Here is a 17489-nt window from a genome sequence, read left to right on the forward strand (position 1 = left end):
GGAAGAAATAATGGGCTATAGCGCATTACGCACCAACAGAAAAAATGTCAGTCTCCGTTTGAATATGCTAATATGCATTAGTGTGGCACATTTATTATTCAGGAGCACTTTTCAAGCTTTATTGGCTATGCAGGACTAATAAGTTCAGGTGTAAGTTTAACACATTTTGCCACGTTATAACCACAAACTTCAGCAGCGATTGTTTTTGACTTGAGCGTTTTGCGTGAAAGGAAACTAACTGCACATCAACGTAACCACATCAATCAATCAATCAATCAATCAATCAATCAATCAAATTTTATTTGTATAGCACATTTCAGCAGCAAGGCATTTCAAAGTGCTTTACATAATAAAAAAAAACAGCACGTGACATTAAATAAACAGTGAGAAAGAGAAAGAGATTTAAAAAAAATAAAATAAAAATAAAAACATTAAAACCCGCACCCCTTTAGGACTTCAGTTAAACGTCGTTTAACTGGGATTCTAACCCTCTGGGACTTTAGTCAAAAACACCGTTTGACAAGGACTCCAACCTCTAGGTTTTTAGTTGAAACTCCGTCAACTGGGACTCTAAACCCCGTAGAACTTTAGTTAAACGTCGTTTAACTGGGACGTTTTCCGGGGGGCTTCACATCGTTAAAACGTAGAAAAGAAATAAAAAGAAATTAAAAACATTAAAGACATAAAAACATGGAAGACATCAAAACCCGCAACTCTAAACAGGTGGGTTTTAAGTTGAGATTTAAAGGTACCCAGTGTTTCAGCTGTTTTACAGTTTTCTGGAAGTTTGTTCCAAATCTGTGGTGCATAGAAACTGAATGCTGCTTCTCCTCGTTTGGTTCTGGGGATGCAGAGCAGACCAGAACCAGAAGATCTGAGGGGTCTAGACGGTTGGTACAGCAATAACAGATCTTGAATGTATTGTGGTGCTAAACCGTTCAGTGATTTATAAACTAACATCAGTATTTTAAAGTCTATTCTCTGAGCTACAGGGAGCCAGTGTAGGGACTTTAAAACTGGTGTTATGTGTTCTATCTTCCTGGTTTTAGTGAGAACGCGAGCAGCAGCATTCTGGATCAGCTGCAGCTGTTTGATTGATTTTTTAGTCAATCAAACACCACATCATCGCCGGAGTGAATTATGGGGGTGCCCGCATCATGCTGCAGGGTCGTTTCTCCTCTGATAGGAGAAAGGTCCACCTTCAAGTAACAACCCTCAACCCACATCCACGATGGAATGGCTCAGGTCGAAGAGCAGTCACGTGTCCATTCAAAGTCTGGATCTAAATCCAAGTAGGGCTGAAAGGACTGATCGGATTAATCAGTTACTGGAATAATTGTCAACTAATTTGGCGATTGATTAATCGTTAACTGGAATATGCATCCTAAGAAAGGTAATTTTGTGAAAGAACAACAAAGTCAAAGTTAAACTAAAACTGTATAGAAAATAAAAACATTTTGCATTTAAGATTAAAAAAACAAAAACAAAACAGTTTTCTTTAATTGCAGCGCAAGTTGATTTAACTTAGTGTTGAATCAGATGGGGTAATTTCAAATTCAAGCCACACTTATTGAATTTAAAAGGCGAATCTCAATAAAATAAATGAAATTGGTGAGTACGAATACCTCTGCGAGTCAAAAACTTGTTTGAGCAAACTACTTGCTTCATCACTTTGACATCTTTTGTGAAACAGAAATACAACAAGAGGAATTTTAACAAAAGCTTGCATTCTTTCATCCACTCATCTGACTGTGTGATTTGGGGTTTCTTCTTCTTCTTCTTTTTGCACATTTTCCTTTCACTCAGCTTTCTCCTTCTTCTTGTCCTCTCCTTACCAAAGAGACCCTTGCTCTGGCCAGTCAGACAGATAAGGAAGTGGAGGGGGCCAAGTTTACCACAGCAGATAAGCTGTAATTGCAGGGCAGTAAAAGGAACAGCATCGAGAAGAAAGGAAGCAAACGTTGGAAGGCAGGAAGAAAGCGTGGAGACAAAGAGACGAATTTGAGCTACCCGAGAAATGACTCATGTAAGCCGTGACAGTTATCTGAGAGAGGAACTTTTTTTTGCTCGTTGCGGCCATCTACTTGCCGCCCGGGATCAGTGACTGCCCTCACACAACAACGGCCAGCCTTGACCTCTCCTGATAAACAGCGGCTGCAGACTAACTAGCTGAACAATCACTTCTCTGTTATGTGACATCACTCAGCCTGTGCTTCTGTAAACTCTGCTCGTTAACTCGGACATTGTGTTCCCACACACAAAACCAGCTGTTCCAGTCTTGTGTACTTTTTTTTTTTTTTGTTGTCTCATAAAAACTAGAAAGTCATCGAAATAGATGTTGTTGGCTGCAATTCAGCAGAATGAACAATTCGTTTTCCCATATTCAACCCTGCTGCTGCGTGTTTTCAGGTGTTAACTAATACAGCCTGAACGAACGCGGCAAGAGGTTAAAATGGGGGGACTGTTTGTAATGAAAGGGTGCAGACTGCAGGTGAACCAGGAAAACAAAAACAGTAGTTTTGTAGATATAATTCAGTGACTGGGTGTGGGAGAATAAAAACAGCCATTACTGATTGTAATCAGACCTAAATTTAAAGCCAGCAAATAGTTATTTAGGACACAGATTTGATGATTTTTTTTGGGAACTGCTGGTTTTTGGGTATGAAAAGGAGAAATCTTGGGGACATTTTGTACCTATAATGACAGACGGTGATTAAAAGTAAGCTTTAATCATCTATTTCTTGAGGAAACGTGATTATGTGCCTCCGATAAATAACAAGGGAGGCAGGAGGTCCATCGCAATTATTTTGGTTTTGGTATTTTGATCATTTTTCCTTCTCTTGCGACAGCGATCAGAACCACAATTAGTTCGAATCGGGTTGTGATACAAAATCTTTAGAATTTCATTAATGGAAATTAAATGAAATTATGATTTTTTTATTATATCAAAAATTCAGCAAAATATTCCCTCTTATTAACTAAGAGTAATAAACTGATACACAAAATCAAATTCCTTTTGTTCACGATGGTTTGTTTAAAAAGACAAAGGGATGAATGGCTCCAGACTCAACATCTCGACGGTGTTTTAGTTGATAAGCTTTCTGTTTGGGGATAAGGCCGTAGTAAAGGTCAGTTTTCGTTGTTTTGACTTCACTAGCACATAATTGTAGCTGGTCTAACAGGTTTTTGCTGATTTTTCTGTTTTTTTTTCCTGAATCTTTTCAAGAGTTGCGCAGAAAATGAAAAAAACAAACAAAAAAAAACGTTATAATATTTGCTAGAAACTCCACATTGTGATTAGATTTCAGATGCTTTACATAAAATCTGATCTAGTTTTACAGAAATAAAAGCTTTCTTTGGCCTAAGAGTAAATGAAAATTCATTCAAATACATTCAGTCATCAACATGCACACTGGTCTTTCGTAATGCACAGATATTTGAAGAGACGTAGCAAAGTATGAAAGTGTGTATGATGGGGATTCTTTTCACGTTAACCTATAGAAATCTATTAAAAAATAATTTCAAAAGTAGAAAATGAGCTTGCTAAAATGGTTTATCTTTTCGTCTCAGACTTTGTCCTGAGCGTTGCTCAGAGGAGACGGCGGCTTGCGCTGTGTGACAAGCAGGTTTACAGTTGGCGGCTGGTGTGACCACCAGCCCTTACTTCCTTCCTCCCTGCTGGCCTGGGGAAGAGTGTGTGTCCTGTTGCTCTGTTCCTCCACGCTTTAGGCACGCATGTGTGTGCATGTGTGCATATTTTTTGGTCACACTCCGCAGCTCACAGGAGGTCAGGTGAGATTGGGTTTGGTTCCTGATTCTCGGAGAAGTGGACAGCTGCAACATCTCACAAAAATACAGAGACACGAGATACACACACACACACACACACACACGCGCACACGCACACACACACACACGCACACGCACACACACACACACACGCACACGCATGCACACACACACACACACACAATTGTTCTTTTTTCAGTTTTTTTATTTCCCCTTTTACATCGGCATGCGTCATTGAATGGTAAAAGTGTTCTCTTCTTCCCTTTATTGTTTATTGGTTGACCTGCTGAAATTAAAAATAAAATCATATTTTGGTAAGGTTCAAGTACTCCTTTAACCTTTAGCAACAAATTTGGTAAATGTCCATTCTGGAGATAATGTGCCAGTGAACACTAACCGTCTGTAGGACTGTCAGTCAAGGATGCTCTTGGACCGGGGTTTTCAGGATGGAGAGATTATAGTATGAATGACTTAAAAGGATCTTATTGGGAGCTCAAATTTACATTTTGTGGCATTTGAAAGATAAATGGAAGAATCTGGATTCGTAATTGATCTTCTACCTTTGCAGAATTTACAGCGCATCTAAGTTGTTTGGTTTCCAAGCACAGTCTTGGCTTTTCAGTAGAATCCGCAGAAGTGTAATTTATCCAACCCAACACCAGCTGTGATGTGTCTTCCTGATTATCCTTATTTCATCCTGGTGAAAAATGAAATTTGGTTAAGATTTTACTGAGGAACTCTGCTTCTGGTTCTGGTCCAGCAAGGATAGAACTTGTAGGAACACTGAGCATCTTTGTCCACATATCATCAGTTTACCACTATCATGGATGGAAAGAGTGCTGACCAAGAAAAACAAAACTTCTCACAAAAAGATCTTCAGACAGCACTGGAATGTGCTGCTCCCTGCATAGACAACCATGCTCCCTGCATGGGGAGCATGGTTGTCCATGCCAACTTATGGTCAGATGCCATAAGTTGGAAAACTTTATGGTGAAACGGAACGGAGACAAGATTAAGCTTTATAACCTCAATAACATGTTGAATGCTTTAAGGCTAAGATCACTGAGCTAACTGTGTAGCATTGTGGTGGTGGGACCATGCTGAAGGTCTAATTTGCTGCCAGTGGTACTAGTGCCTTGACCAAGGTGGGTTGATTTAATCAAGGACCAAGAGCTGGACAGGTGGAACACCCGGCTGGTTGTGTGTCGCTGTAGTCAGAGGTGAATTCGCAGCATCAATCAAGGACGTGATTGTTATATAATCATTCAGCCTGGGAAAAAGACCAGTTCAAAGGTATCATTTAAAGCATCAAATCAATATGACATTCATGCCTGTGATGAGGGTATGTAAATTTCGCTCCATTGCTGTATCTGAAAGCACATTTCCCTCTGACTGGATGGAACCCAGAACAAATTATTTTCTGTTGTCTGAGCGTATTTTAAAGGTAATCATGTGTTATCTCATCACCTGTCTCCCCTGTACACAGACTTATCTATGGGGGCATTAAAGCTGCTTCTTCATATACCGGCTATCTTCACCAGCAGTGATAAGAAACCAGAGATGGACCAGTGCACACACACACAGTAAGTCTTTCTACGTTCATGAGGGCTTTGCATTGCCTTCCACTCATTTCTATAGCCTAACCATGACCCTCACCTAAAACCTAACCATTACCATTAAATACCTCACCATAAACCTAACCAAAGCTCAATTCACACCTTAACCCTAAACCTTCAATCCAAAAACAACATTTCTTCTTATGGGGCCCAAATGGAGAAGTAGGCCCTCACAACGAAGAATTTGTTGTAAAATTGGGCCTTACAAGGTGAGAAATGCTAAAACACACATACGCACACGCACACACACACACGCCCGCACGCACGCACACACACACCATAAACAGGTTGTCTGCGTAGTCTCAGAGACCGGTGCTTTGCGGCGATGCACCGGAGGAGCCGCAGTCTCCTGCTCTCTTGGCTCTGTGTAAATACACTGCTCATTGTTTATACAGCACAGTGTGGCTTCAGGTTCCAGAGACCATCACTCTGGGTCTGGGTCAAATCGCCAGAAACACACACACAAGCACACGCACGAACGCACGCACCTAGAAGTACGGGAGCATATGTAGCGCCACGCACAGACACGCACGCACGCATTGACGCTAATGCAAACCAGACTCCCTCTGTCCCTCTTTTCTTAGAGAGAGGGAGCGGTAGTAGGGAGACCGCACAGTGCTGGAGCTCGGCCAAATGGACCAGCGGAGCTTGTTTGGAAAGCTTTCAGTCAGAAAGCCACTTTTTGGCAGGGGCCCTGTGAGTGCTGCTGAGCCCTCTGAAGCGGGCTGGAGCTGCTAAAATAAATAATGGTTAGAGCTGAGGGGGTAAGAGTTGGTGGGGGAGGGGGGCATAAGGGTAGCAGGAGGAAAAAGGAGGGGAAGAATGGAGGGAGAAATGGCGAGGAGGGGGGAGTGGGGGTTAGAGACCGCTCCTGTAATTATATCTGTCAGTCGACACCAAAGCACTCGGACCGCCGGCGCTCATGTTTCCCCTCACTCGCTTGCTGCTACCAGATAGGAGCGGGGAGCCGCTGCGCGCATGTGCGTGCCTGGATGTGCCACCCGCCCGCCCTGTGTACATTTTTTCATGTAAGCATCAGCACATGCCTGTGAGCGGTCTTGTTTGCTCCCTGGGTGGTGTGGGTGCATAAAACCATGCAGTGATGTGGGCCTATGTGTTGCTGGACTTGTGGGAAACAAACCTGGTCATCCTGGGAGAGGGAGATAAAGAAGCGCGTTCCATCAGAGCTGCGTCGGTCGCTCAGCAGGGAACAGAGCTACGAGCCCCTTTGCGCCCCGAGTCGCAACAAAACGGCTTTGGTGTTCTTTAGCTGATTGTGGCGCGCTAAGTATGCACAAGAACAGCCACGTGTGTTCACCACTGTGTATCACATGTTATGATGAAAGTGAAGCTAAGCTACTAATTTTGCCCAGTTTTTTGTGCTGCATCTAAACTAAGTCGGCTCCTCTGTGGTTTAGCAGGAGGTTTTTTTTATGTTATCTTCGTAAACTTTAGTAAAAACTTCAGTAAAAGGTCAACAAACTGGTTTTGATTCAATTAAGTCGAATCATGTCCACTATGGCATCAGGTTACTGAAACTGGTGTCTTCACCAATGAGCTGGGAAATTTATTTTCTTACTGAAAGGATCATGAGTTTGATCCTCTAGCCTACGTTTATTTTTTTGGACCTGAAGAATGCTTTCAACTGTGCCCTTCAAAGTGTATTTGTGTCTCCACTAGGGGTTTAATGGTACACAAAAATTACAGCTCACTCAGTCAAATTGGATGTTTCAACATTTTCCAACCCCTTGAAACAGATTCTCAATTGGACTTAGATCTGCACTTTTGCTGGACCATTTTAACATATAGATGTGCTTTTTTTGTTCTAAACCATTCTATTGTTGCTCTAGCTGTGTGTTTGTTTTTGGATTGATTAGTTTTATTTTCTTGCTGGATTTTTTTTGTTTATTTGTAGCAACAAAATCTGGATATGAGTAACTCTTTGTTAAGGAGTTAAATTTAGCTAAATGTAACTACATGGTGCAAGTCTGTTTTTGAGAGTACAAGTTGTTGACTATTTGTTTTAATTAAATGAAAAAAAAAACATTGTTATAAAATGCACACCTTTTGTTGAAGGGTCAAGATTAGGGTTTTCCATTTCAAAAAGAACTTAATGAGTCAGAAGAAATCTTTTTATCAACTCCTCCAGGAGCCTCCAAGAAGTTTTCTTCCCAGATATGTAACCTGATTCCAATGGACATGTAGATAGATTGATTGATTATTTCATAACATATTAGTCCGAGATTTATGTTGATTTCTTATTCCATGTAATTTATGTTTTGAAACAACATAAACAAAACATAAACGGATGTAGTTAGATTTTAGTGTCTTGGGGAAAATCAGTCAGTGACTCAGCTGTTTTTAAGGCAGAGAAAGCAGAGAGCTGAAACATAATATTGAACATTTTAAACAATGTTCCAGCATTTAGTTTAGCGTCTAAAACCCTTGTATTTTAAACACATATGACATAAACTCTAACGTCATGATTCCACTCATCTAACAAAGGTCGATAAACTTTACCTTCAAAAACTCTTGGCCACTTTTCTGTTCGACAGCGTAGGAGTATCTTTTGTCTTTTCACATTAACATAACGTTGTTCCATCATTTGTTTGTCCACATATTAACTTTATGGACATCTTCCTCAAGAAAACTTTATTTAAAAAAAACAACAACCATGCAACCATTGAATGCTCAGTGCAGAAAAGTGACTTTACTATCAAATGTGTTTTTTTCCTGCCTAAAACGTCCCTGAACTTTTCATTTGTAGAAGAGCAGAGTTTTGCTCCTGTGCATCACCCACTCTATAAGACACAGATCTTGTGAACAGTATTCATTGGTAACTCTTACTCAAAAAGTTTTCAAAAGCTGTTGATATGATTGTGACTGTTGTAATTTACATCTGGAAAAAAACTATTAAAAATCTTGCCCAGCTTCGAAGGTTCGGATCTCAGCTGGGAGCTATTTCCGTGTGGAGTTTGTATGTTCCCTCTGAGCACGTGTGTTTTTTTACAGGGTACTCACAGTCCAAAAACAAGCATGGTTGTTTGTCTCATGTGTCCCTGCGTCAGCCTTGTGATGAACTAGCGACCTGTCCTGTGTGAACCCCGCAGCTTGCCTGATGAAGGCTTACTTCCACCCCTGTGACCCTGGAGAGGACAACCTAAGTATGGAAAATGGATGAACTGTTTGCCTATTTCTTTTTTTTTCCTCCTTTTTCTTTCTGTCAGTCCCATTTACTCAGCCGTGACTGTCTGGTAACATCAGTAACGTGAACTGCGGTTGAAGGATGTTCTCTTTTTATTTTATGATCCATGCAAGTAGAAAAATGCATTTTCACAACGGAATATATCAAACTGGGTTTTCTTCAAATGAGCTAGAATGAGAGGCATAAAATGACCGCAGGTCACTCTCTTAACACCACATTACAGTACATGAGAGGGACCAGTGTAGAACAGCACTGCAGAGACAATGCCACTGGAATGTTGTTAACAGCTTTGTGGACAAATAATCATGCAAGCACACAATAAAGGATGGTTTAGAAAAACCAAGTAAACTGACTGTTTCTTGCCTGTGGCGAGAAATCGGAGCACCCAGAGAGAACCCACACATGCACCGGAGAACATGGACATGGACTCAGAAAGGGATTAAAGCCCAGGACATTTTTGTTGAGACGCAACAATGCTAACAACCGTATCATCATGCAGCCTTTAGGAAAGTAATATGTATTTGGAAAACACTTTGGATGCATTGGTCTAAACAGAGCAATAAATTAGGATAGCAACTGCATTTTAAAAGATGAACAAGGAAAAGGCAGTTGCACAGGAAAACGTTTGTGCAGCGTTCATTCAATTTTCAAAGGATGGGAAGCTGTGGAAAAACAATAAACATCCATTTGCATATGCTTATGCAATTTTACAAGGTTTCGAGATCCTAATTACACCATTAATGAAGCTTAAATAGCAAACATTTAGTCAAGTAGTTGGAATGGGCTTAATAAGGAAAGCCAGATTATGCAAACAAACATTCCTCTTCGCTGAACTTTTCTTTTAAATGTTTAAAGCCTCTAATCTGGTAAAAAAACAGAAAGCATGCTGTCACATTTGTAAATCATTAAAATATTTTACTTGTAATCCAAAACGTGGCTTACCTAACTAAAAGGTAAAGACATCAGTTTTGAACTAAACAGATCTCTTAAAGGTCAGTATTTTTAAAATGACTCTCTTAGTTAAGTAAACCATGTTTTGAACTATAATGAAAATATTTTACTGACTGTCACATTTGTAAATGTGGTAATATATTATTCACATATTTCACATGTACTTGTATGTTTGTGAATTTTAAGTGGTCTGACTTCTCAAAGCTTTGCCTTCATAAAAATTAGCCTGTATGTTGCCAGACTTGCCTATAAACTTCAGACACTTTCAAAAAACCTCCAACACATGTTTAGGCTGATCAGAATAGAAAATGCACATATGTTTTGGGTAAAAAGTGGCTGTGTTTTTCTGAAACATCGTGATAAGTTAGAATGAGACTGACCAGTAACAGGAAGATGCTGAAAAAAACCTCAGATAAACTAACATGGACTTTCAAATATGATCTACCAGCTAAGTGATACTGTTTCAACTCCTCCTGAGAATGCAGAGACGTTTGAGTAAAGTTGCTTGTAATAATTGAACTTTTCTTGTGGTCCTTATTTCTCACTAATCTTTTTCTTTCTCCCTGTTCTTTTTCAGCAATCTTCCTCACTCTCTGATCTCAACTTGGTCCAAGGACCTCACCCCTGGGACACAATTATCACACCGGGCTAAAGATATCTCCCTTCACGAGCTACAGTTCCCATCAAAGGCCTTCCCCGGCCCTGCTTCCAACTGAAGCTTTTAGTCTTTCAATATAACCACATCTCACTCCATCCTGTAAAGCTTCTCCATCCTTCTTTCGTCTCCCACTTTCCCCTCCACCTTTGAGCGTTGAGATGATGTGATCCAGAGCTTCTAGCCCTGGACACGACAAAGACAATAACACGGATGCAGTGTCTGCACATTTTGTCATGTTACAAACTTCAATGTTTTTTACAAATACCAAGTAGAGCATAAACTTGATTTCAGTTCCAGTTACTCTGATATTCCCTTAATAAAATCCATGGCAACCAATTGAATTGTGATGTGAAAAGATTTGTAGAAGTTCCCGTGCGGATAATTTAATCTCAGTATAAATCAGAGTCAATGAGACCAGGGCTGCAGGTAAAACAGGCTAATCCAGGCCAAACAGTCTTAAACTGTTCCAGAAATTCACCTTCCTGCAGATCAACAAACCTAAACACAAAACACAGAGCTGCAAAAAACAAAAAAACAAAAAACACCTACATCAAAACAGGTGCTGGAATGGCCTAGTCAAAGTCCAGACCTAAATTCCACTGAGAAGTTTTAGCAAGACTAATTAATGGTTATGACATCTTCCCTTCAAGTTTGTGTCATGATGTAAAGTAATTCAGAAATACACAGCAAAAGAAATTATAATTTGATGAGCAGGAAACCAGTGTGACAGGAGGATCTGACGACACGTGACTAAAGCAGTATAAATTATAAAACCAGTATAAAGAATACATTCTCAGGACTTGACTACTGGACTACTACAGAGGAGAGCAAATGAGCAGATGGAAAACAAGCGTACACAGAGGCAGAAATTAGCAATAGTGATCAAGAACACAGAAATAAAAATGAAACAAAAGATGGGACGCCCCAACCAAAATAATCACACCGAAAATAAAAAAAAAAATCATCACAAATTGAGCTGTTTGTCAAAGAAATTTAAGCTAAAAATGTTGGTAACTGAATACATAAGGACACAGCACTTCAAACTATTCGTCTTTATAATTTTCATAATTATACACAAACGGTTGCTTAACCATCACATAAAATCCAAACTATGCTTAAGCCTGTGTCTGTAATATGGGAAATAAAGGAGTAAAAATCATTTTCACGGCTCTGTACACCAGCATTAATGAAACCTCGCATTAAGTTTACATTAGATATTATTAAGGCTTAATGTGGAAATAATTTGGAGACAGGTAGAAACGAGCTGCAGACAGATTAAAGCTAAATGGTCGAACACACGGCAGACTGTAAGCTGTGGTGGTCCGGACCAGCGGAGGGTGTGTGAGAGGTGTTGATTTAGCTGTAGGAAGGAGGATTAAATGGCTCATTGGTGGGGCTAGAAGGGAAGAAGGTGTGAAGCGATCAGCCAACCCTCCCTTCCTAACTCCTGTTTTCTCTCTCTCTCTCACTCTCTCTCTCTCCCCCTGCCGTTCTGCCCCCCCATCCCCCTCTCAGCCTGGAGAAAAGGCCATTGGGGCTGAACAAACAAATCACATGGCCATCAAACACTACTCACCACTGCTGCTCTGGGACTTCATTCAGACAGCATTTTACTGGTCTCTGCAGTGTGCTCATACACACATTCAAAGCTGGGCACTCACACACATATGTGTGTGAGCTCACACACTTTTGAGTTCCCCCATCAAGATGACAGTGGTTTTACAAGTCCCCATAGTGTGAGGTCTCTCACTCCCCAAGTAGCTCTAGAACAACATCAGCAGTATAGCAGAGGGAAACAGAGGGACGGAGGACAATTCGACCATTGAGTTGCTGGTGCTCGGCGTTGCAGGGAGAGTTGTCAACAAAGCTCGTAAAAAAAAAAAGGTTGTGAAAGTTGTAACTGTGTTTTTGTAAAGGGAAGTTGGTGTCAACTCCCTTTAAAGTTATGGCCCATTTAAAGAGAAGTGTGCTTAAAAGCGACAAGGATGCACCTTGCAAGCCTTTTAAGATTGATGGGCAAAACTGAAAACGGTCGTTACGTCTGAAGCTTGTGTGGTTTGGGAATATGTGCGGCCTGCCTGTAACAGAAACCGTAGCTGGTGTTTTCCTTTTTAAAAATGAAACTTTCATGTTTTGCTCCTTTGCTCCGCTGTCGGCTTCTAAATGTCAGTCTCCCCCTCTTTAGAACAAGCAGAAGTGGCAGAGTCCTGCATTAGCTTCTATTAGAAATGCCGTATGAGGCTTCAGGGCGAAGAAAAAAAGTGTGTCACACTCAAAACATGCATCACCACCCCATTAATTAATAAAAATCTGACAAAATAGAAAATTCTCAGGACTTGAGGCTGCAGTGGTGCAGCCTGACGTGAGAGAGGCTGAAAGAGACGCCAGAAAGTGGTCAGTTGGAAATAAGAGAAGAAGAAAAAGAGACAATCCAAAGGATCAAAGCTACATTGTATCATTCTCTCATCTGAATTTAGGTCACATCCCTAATCCACAGGTTTTGATGTAACAACTTCAACTCCTTTGGGAAGGCTTTCTACAGGCTAAGGAGTTTGCTGTTTTTATGAGAATTTTAAACCTTTATTCCAGAAACGCATTTGCAAGGTCAGACACTGATGTTGGACAAGAAGACTCGACTATCAGTCTGTGCTCTATTTCATCCCAAATGTGCTCCACACCATAATCCCCTCTGCCTCAAACTTTACTTTGACACAATGCAGTCAGACAAGTACTAATCCCATGGCAACTGCAAAACTGAGGCTGGTCCGTTTCAGATTTATGAATTATCATGCTAGAGCAGAGGTTCCCAAACTGTGGGGTGCACCCCCTAGGGGCCATTGCAGAGGGGGCACGGGAAGCCGTCTGGATGGATGAAAAAAAACAAACAAAAAAAAAAAACCGCTGTATGCGCTGGATTTTTACCTTAGAATGGCCAACTCTTTGTTATTCCTATGTCAATTTGATACAGTAGGGGCTTCCGCACTTCCCATTTTTGTGTCCTCTGTCACTTTTATCAGCAGTTAAAACTGTTTAATCCGTTGTTAACATGTGGTAACCTGTTTTTCTGAGCCGCCTTTAAACGCAACATGAGCGCTACGACACTCGCGCTGGATTTACACCTGTGCGGCAGTGAAGGAGACCTGCTGTTGCTGTGCAGAGCTATGCAGGTGTGTGTTAAAGTCATGGCAGCAAACCAGCAAAACGCAAAGAACTTTTCACAGTTTTTCCCCCAAACTAACCGACTGAGTTGAGTAAAGCTGTTGGATGTAGGTAGGCTACCGATGTTGTCTATGTCCAGCTACGTACATTAATTTTGCCCCCAAAAGAAGTCGATTTCCCCCCACCCCGCTCATTCTTAGAGACAGGGAGTCTCTAAGAAACCTGCCCTGCCCCTCACAAACGTTGTTCAACCAGACAGCTATTTGTAATCCATAGGGGGGGCCCAGGAGAAAAAGTTTGGGAACCACTGTGCTAGAGGACACTTCTTCACGAGTTTAGAAAAATTTAAAACACATGTATTATCTGGCTCCAGAGTGGCAGAGTTGTTATGGGTATTTCTGCATAGAGCTAGCTTGTTCTCCTTTCCCAGACTTTTCAGATACTCTGACTTCCTGCTAAAGACCAAAGACATGCATGGTAGGTTAACTGGGGTCTCTAAATTGCAATTAGAAGAGAGCGTGTTATTGTACACATACAGGACATTTAGCCCAGTGTGTCCTATATGTCTGTTTGGCCAATGATGACCTTATGACCTGTTCAGCGTGTACCCCGGCTCTCATCTAATGGCCATTGGAGATAGGTACAAGAACCCTGCTACCCTATAAGGACAAGCATAGAGACAATGGATGAATGGATACTTTTCTTTCCACTTCGTAATGCACTTTGTGTTGGTTTAATGTGTACATTTTTTGGGGTTTTTGGTTGTTGCCAAATGGGAAAAGTTCACGGGGCTTTAATATGGTCACAAGGTACTGTAAGTAAAAATATTAAAGTAGCTCTTTGTATCCTTCGTTGTTTTTTTGTTTTGTTATGTTCTCACCATCTTTTTGGAGCATTTTCTCATATGAAGCAGACAATGTCTGGTCAGACAAAAAGTAGTGAAATGAGAATGACCTTATAAGACCCCGGTACGTAATGCGGGAAAAGGAAAAAGCCTCCATTGTCCCAGTTACCAGGGTGACACACCCCACCCCAGACTTTAGTGTCAATTATTGTCGTTTTTATGTCCAAACTGTCCACCAAATCCATCATGCTGCTTTCCCCCACAAATCAACAACTGAAATGAATAGGAACATGTGATGAACAATAACTTAAACCTACAAATAGAGGTCCCACACAAAACACAAGCTCCTGGTTAACACTTCTTCTTAATACTTTTTTTTTGTCAGAACTGCGGTCCTGGAACATCGAAAATAGGAATAAAAAACGAATCTAAAAATGCTGATCTACAGTGAAGGAGTTAATAAATCCTGGAGGAACTAAAGTTTTTCTTTTAGAGAATCTGGGCCAAACGCTATCTCAAACTGAGTTTTTAACACATTTATTACATCATCATTAAGTGGAACAATATAATTATGTGGGAATGACTGTAAGTAACATTTTACATATATGTAAAAGTTTGAACTTCCACCTGTTAAAGTTTTGTAGATATTTGGTAATGAACGTCTGATTAAAATGTATTAGCTTTCAAAATGTGAAAGCTACTGGGAATTAAATTTGGAGAGCAATCCTCTGAAGAGCAACAAGTGATAAATGTAGCTGGACCTTAGATGAAAAACTGGAAAAATAAGACTTAAAAAAAAAAACATAAGTCAGTTTTGCAGTTACCATGAGTCTGCCACTGATGAGCTGAGACACATCTTCCTTCAATTCTACAAAAAAGAGCATTAAAAATATTTCCAGTGCTCTTCAAACTGAGCAAAGGCTGTGTGCATTGTGTGTTATTTAAATAAAGAAAGGCAGTTGTCAGATTGGTCAATGTTATTAATAACCAGACTGTAAAAATTTCCAAAGGACTGAATGAAAATGTCATCACAATCACTGTATTTACAGATGTCACAATGACAGTTGAAAATCTAGAAGTTATTATTTTACAATTATAATTTTGAACCCTATTTCATACAAAAAGCCTCACTGATGTACAACAGCAACAGTGTTAGTTCAATGCAATTTAATTATAATCTCAACCCTTTTTTAACAAAAACATAATGATGTTGATAACTATTTTATATTTTTACTAAACGTTCATACGTTTTTTTAAGGTAGACTGCCTCCCTAAATTATCTGGACAGCAAACCAGATTCAGTTGTACATTACACTCTGACACGGTAACTGTCATGGGTCTGTTTAATGTTTCATTCAATTTATTTTCACACGGAAAACGTCTGGGTAAAAAAAAAAAAAAATCTGTGGCTGCACTGAAGAGATTAAAAGATAATACTGGATTATATGTGTAGTGGAATAAATTAATACAAAACAATAAATCTTTACTAGAATATTGTGAAATATACATTTTTATTTGAATAATGTTTTACTGAACACTGCATCCGACGGGATGCATTATAGGTGTTCCTGTGGATAAAACTATAAAATAATGGAGCGATCATGATTAATTATTTTGTGCATGGGTAATGCAGAAAGAAATTGGAGCAGAAGTCGTAATATGATGACAGGTCAGATCTACCTTAATGCACCCGAAATGAATTTTTGCACCGCTGTTCTCTCAGGGTTCAAGGTGTTTGTCAAATCTCTGTCTCTGCTGGGGCACGGTCTGACATCTGTAATGCATTTTTCTGTTCTTTTTGCATGATTAAGCAAACTTGGCATGCAGGTGCTACCCAATGGACTGCACCGGTACAATAATATTCCCTGAACAAATTAAAGTAGCTGTCGTACGGATCAGTCTCTCTCTCTCTCTCTCTCTCTCTCTCTCTCTCTCTCTCTCTCTCTCTCTGTCTCTACCTCTCACACACGCAACCAGAACTACACAACTGCATGCACATGCAGATACAGAAGCTAAAAAAATATATATATCAGAGGGAGCAGACATTAAGTACACATCTGATCACAAGTCTTCAATTTGACAGAAACGCAGCCCATTACTAAACATCTGCTCTTATTTGGGTTTTCTTCATTGATGTGCGCCCAGTGCAGCAACTCGCCTGCCGCTAATCCACAACCTCCGGCTCTGAGGGCAAAGATGAAGGAGTCTCGTGTAACGACTCCAGTCACTAATGTGCAAACTGGTTTCGGTCGTTCGCAGCCTCGTCCCTCGTTCAGAGGCACCAGAGGAGCGGATGTATAGACAAAAAGAGAGAGAGCTGACAAACACTTCACACTCTCAATTACGCAGTGGAGCTCATCACTTGGCAATCTGTCCAGATCGCTTTAATTGGCTTGTAATATCGCCTCTGATCTTGTTGGCCAATTAACAGGCCTGTCTGGCAGTGAGACTGCAAAGCCAGTAAGCAAGTGACGGCTCCTGATCCGAGCCGTATAGAACTGGACTGTTGATAGAGCGCTGATTTCTCCCCCCCACCCCAACATCATGCCAGTGTATAACAAGTGTATTTTCCTATATCGGTGCTGTATATTAATGCATTAAGCTAATATGGTGGGAGTCAGAAAGATTATGAGCCTGTTATTGGCACATTATTTAGCACTCAAAGAACATAATGACCCCATAACGTAAAAAATAAAAGCTCAAAACAGGAAGCTTCTTCTTAATTTAGCCTTTTCTGGTTTCCTGGACTTCATTAGTGTTATAAACAAGTGACATAACTGCATTTTTGGTTATAAAAAGGATGCTAATTATTAACTTTATGTTCTTTAGTAAACCTTAAACTCCTTCAACTTCAGTTCATTAGGGATTTTTCTCAAAACATCAAATGGCTTCATTAATATATGACTCAGAGAGAGAGGCACTGACTGAAAGACAGGGTGGAAGTAGAAGAGTTGAAGATGCTGACATTTTCATTAAGAAAATGAAGTTATAGTCAACTCTGGTGCGGTTTGTGAATGTAAAGTGCACCAGAGACTGTAAACTACAGCTCAGGGTATTCTGGATTTAAAAAACCCATAACTAACGAATAAGTATAGCGCAAGAAGAAATGGCTCATAGTCTTTCACCAACAACAAAAGACAAATCCTACAACCGCTAAAATCTGGAGCCACTCCATTTTTTTTATTTTGTGAAGAACGAAGCTGTGCTCATGTCTTCTTCTGAGGTTTTTGTGTTGTTTCCGTCAGCGGTTCTAGTTGCTGTGCTACC

The 17489-nt window shown here is 40.3% G+C and overlaps 1 long non-coding RNA gene across 1 annotated transcript; it reads left to right on the forward strand.

The window, feature by feature from the left end:
* The first annotated feature begins 3911 nt into the window (after positions 1-3911).
* LOC145551491 (uncharacterized) lies at positions 3912-15557 on the forward strand. Its single transcript, XR_014087341.1, has 3 exons — positions 3912-5372; positions 8418-8569; positions 10139-15557. It is a non-coding gene; the product is annotated as an uncharacterized LOC145551491 (long non-coding RNA).
* The last annotated feature ends 1932 nt before the right edge of the window (positions 15558-17489 follow it).

The sequence above is a fragment of the Poecilia reticulata genome, chromosome 1 (genome assembly GCF_904066995.2).
Source record: "Poecilia reticulata chromosome 1, P_reticulata-male-v2, whole genome shotgun sequence".
Taxonomy (NCBI): Eukaryota; Metazoa; Chordata; class Actinopteri; order Cyprinodontiformes; family Poeciliidae; genus Poecilia; species Poecilia reticulata.